Source organism: Bos indicus, chromosome 13 (genome assembly GCF_029378745.1).
Source record: "Bos indicus isolate NIAB-ARS_2022 breed Sahiwal x Tharparkar chromosome 13, NIAB-ARS_B.indTharparkar_mat_pri_1.0, whole genome shotgun sequence".
NCBI classification, from domain to species: Eukaryota; Metazoa; Chordata; class Mammalia; order Artiodactyla; family Bovidae; genus Bos; species Bos indicus.
Genome location: NC_091772.1, coordinates 19,927,284 through 19,931,291, shown reverse-complemented (window position 1 = coordinate 19,931,291; position 4,008 = coordinate 19,927,284). Strand labels below are relative to the sequence as shown.

Sequence of the window (4,008 nt, the reverse complement as noted above, 5' to 3'; positions counted from 1 at the left end):
CTGAGATTGATAAGATTATGTCAATAGATAGGAATATTTCCAGTGGTCTGCTTACAGTATTTTCTCTTTTGACAATATAGCAGGCTGAATAAAAGTTCCCCAGAGATGTATCCAATCTAAGCTCTGGTACCTGGGCATATGTTACCTTGTGTGGCACAAGGAACTTTGCAGATGTGACAAAGTTGAGGGTATTGAGATGGGGAGGTTGTCCTGGATGATCTGGGTGGGCCTCATGTAGTCACAAGCGTCTTTATAAGAGGGAGGCAAGAGGTCAGAAGGGAGAGAAAATGCTATGCTATTGGCTTTAAAGATGAAGGAGGCAGATGGAGCCAAAAGATGAGATGAGGCAACCTCTGGAAGGTGGAAAGGGAGAGGAGAGGAATTCTCCCCTAGAACGTCCAGAGGGACCCCAGCCCTGTGGACCCATTTTAGACTCCTGACCTCCAGAACTGTAAGAAAATAAAATTGTGCTTTTTGAAGTCACTAAGTTTGTGGTAATTCGTTACAGCAGATGGTATAACAGGATACCTGTTCTATGAAATGTCAACTTTGGACAAGCTTATCGCAAGGCCCTCTCTGGTCTGTGGTCTAAGCCGAGGGTCCTCAGCCCAGGAACCAGCCAAGGCCTGCAGTCCTGACTGGTCATGTCTGGGCTTCCCCGGTGGTGCTAGTGGTGAAAACAAAAACCAAACCCACCCGCCAGTGCAGGAGATGCGGGTTTGATTCCTGGGTCATGAAGTTTCTGTGGAGAAGGGTGTGGCAACCACTCCAGTATCCTTGCCTGGAGAATCCCATGGGCAGAGGAGCCTGGTGCCAGGCTATGGTTCATAGGGTCGCATGTTTGGAGCTGAGCATCACAGGAGTTAGCCTACAGAACAGAAGCTTTCAGGATTAGTCTAAAATAGAGGCAGTATTTTACCAGCAGCCTCTTAAAAGCACATGACTCATTCAGAAATACAACATTTGGTCGATGACTATGTCAGACTTTCAGGTAAATTTAATCAATAGACAACCACTATTTTATTTTTATCCAAACCTGAATTTCATATTACATTTCATTCCATTAGCCTTGATATAAAGTGGCAGTTGATAGCAAGCCATATTGACAGGCCCTCCTGGGCATAATCCAGTAGTCACCTTAAATCATTTATTCACTGCATGATTCATGGCTTGTAAGGAGCAGGTAGTCACTGAGTATTTAAACAGAAAGCTAAATAACAGGGCACTCGAAATCTTTTATTTCAGTTATTTAATCCACCTTAGTTAATTAAAGGCATTTGACCACCTCTCAGCATCTTGAATCACAATGGGTACTGTTTATTCCTAGCACAAAAAAGGACAAAGACACAGGTGATTTTGGGGAGTGGAGGGGGTGGGATGCCTGTGTGTGATTTTGTAAGTCGAGGTCCCCAGAGGCTAGCTCTGGCAGTGTGCTCCCACTTGGGGCGGTCGTCTTGCTTTGATGCAGGGGATTGATGCAAATCATTTGAGATTAACAAACGTTTCTTGATCATCTAGAAAATGTCAGGCTAGTCACTAGAGGTATAAAGATTAAGAAGGCTCAGACTCCATTCTGTAATTCTCTTAGTTCAGGGAGTATCTATGAAGTTTTTAAATTATTTTTCATTGATGAGTTATTTTGTTTTAGAAATACTGGTGACAAGAAAACCAATAGTGACTTAAGAAACTGGTTTCTAGTAGCTTCTTACTTACAGGCAAAATAGGTGTTGAAGGTTTTCCTGGTCCCTGGAAGGTGCTTCAGCGAGAGGGATCGTCTAGTCACTCAAGGTCTGGGAGAAGAGTTCAGGGGTCTTTGCATAGTGTCCAGTTCCTCTTGGGCACCACTTAGCTCACAAGCATGTACAGTTTGAGAATTTGAGAAGGAACTACTTTAGACCAATAGCAAATCTACAACTGGAAAATTCTGTGGTGGGCACACACTGAGAGTGACATACAAACATGTCGCAGAGGAAAACAGTGCAGACGTGTCAGCAGCAGAGCCAAGCGGGTGGCAGGATTCCCACAGGGTTTACTTTACTTCAGCCTGAAGGGCAGCTCATGTAGCCCAGTCTTATTCTTGCAGTGTGTGAACTCTCTAGCTTTGCCACGTGGGCCTCCCCCTGGGATGGTGCCCAGAATTCGTGAGAACACTGTGATGCAAAAAAGATTGAATCCCCCATTGCCTCTCTTCCTCTGTCCCCCGACCCCGAGGTCTGTTAGGATTACAAAGCAGTGGCCAGTTTACCTCCCGCATGGAGGCAGTGACATCCACTGAGAGCCACAGTCCATGTGAGGCGTGAGACTCCAGACTGTGAGGCTGGCGATGCCCTGGAAGGGTTTACTGTCCACTCCAAGTCCCTGTGAAGATCACTACATCTGAGTCTGAGAGCTAAATACCCATCAGTGGTTACAATCAGTCCAGCCCATATTAAAGGCAGAGGCTTAGCCTTTGTGGAAGAAACGGGCCTTGCGCTGAACTTTGAAAGAACCAACTGGCAGTCCTTAGGCTCATAGCTAATGGGACTCTGCACACCTCTTTTTGCCTGTGATTTGTACACTAGCTGCTCACTAGGGAGGGGGCACAGTGCTGGCGAGAGAGTCCAGGGTCTTGAAGGAAGACAGACCTGAATTCAAGTCCCAGTCCCAACTTTGCCATTTCCTACCTTTACAGACAAGGTACAAAGGGTGTCTCACCCTCAGTGAGAAGATAAAATAGAATAACAAAACAAAAAATAATAAAATAGAACAATACTTAGCTCACCATGTTTTTATAAAGAGGAAATAAAAATCTAATAAAAATAAAAAGGTACCCAATTCAGTCTGAAAACTAGAGTCTGTTAGGATAATGGTTAAGTGGCTGTGACAAAGACTTCCAAAGCTACACTGTTTGAAGGAAAAAGGCATAATTGAGATAAAAAGGCATAATCTCCTACTCATGGAGATGGTGGGATATCTTGAGATCACCCAAGATGATCTTCTTGGTTTAACAAAGCAGTGTTCTTCAACTAAATTTAACTTCTCAGGTATTGAATAAGTCTCTGTCTCTATGTATGAAGCCTTTTTAACTCTGAGGAACTCTAGGTAATTTTTTTTTTCATGGTACAATAGTATTTAATGAGCGCCACGTTGGTACTCTAGGTAAGTATTCTATCAAATAATGCCATGAATGCTGGGCTCTATTCTAGAATATCTGAAGTGGTCAGATATGGGCCTGGGTTATGGAACAACAGACTAGTTCCAAATAGGAAAAGGAGTACGTCAAGGCTGTATATTGTCACCCTGCTTATTTAACTTATATGCAGAGTACATCATGAGAAACTCTGGACTGGAAGAAATACAAGCTGGAATCAAGATTGCCAGGAGAAATATCAATAACATCAGATACGCAGATGACACCACCCTTATGGCAGAAAGTGAAGAGGAACTAAAAAGCCTCTTGATGAAAGTGAAAGTGGAGAGTGAAAAAGTTGGCTTAAAGCTCAACATTCAGAAAACTAAGATTATGGCATCTGGTCCCATCACTTCATGGGAAATAGATGGGGAAACAGTGGAAACAGTGTCAGGCTTTATTTTTTTGGGCTCCAAAATCACTGCAGATGGTGATTGAAGCCATGAAATTAAAAGAGGCTTACTCCTTGGAAGGAAAGTTATGACCAACCTAGATAGCATATTCAAAAGCAGAGACATTACTTTGCCAACAAAGGTTTGTCTAGTCAAGGTTATGATTTTTCCAGTGGTCATGTATGGATGTGAGAGTTGGACTGTGAAGAAGGCTGAGTGCCAAAGAATTGATGCTTTTGAACTGTGGTGTTGGAGAAGACTCTTGAGAGTCCCTTGGACTGCAAGGAGATCCAACCAGTCCATTCTGAAGGAGATCAGCCCTGGGATTCTTTGGAAGGAATGATGCTAAAGCTGAAACTCCAGTACTTTGGCCACCTCATGCAAAGAGTTGACTCATTGGAAAAGACTCTGATGTTGGGAGGGATTGGGGGCAGGAGGAGAAGGGGA

The 4,008-nt window shown here is 43.7% G+C and overlaps 2 long non-coding RNA genes across 6 annotated transcripts in view; one reads left to right on the top strand and one right to left on the bottom strand.

The window, feature by feature from the left end:
- Nucleotides 1-4,008, bottom strand: part of LOC139186445 (uncharacterized) — a 173,996-nt gene that overhangs the window by 80,560 nt on the left and 89,428 nt on the right. The window lies entirely within an intron of this gene.
- Nucleotides 1-4,008, top strand: part of LOC109568135 (uncharacterized) — a 44,514-nt gene that overhangs the window by 26,461 nt on the left and 14,045 nt on the right. The gene's annotated exons all lie outside the window — the stretch shown is intronic.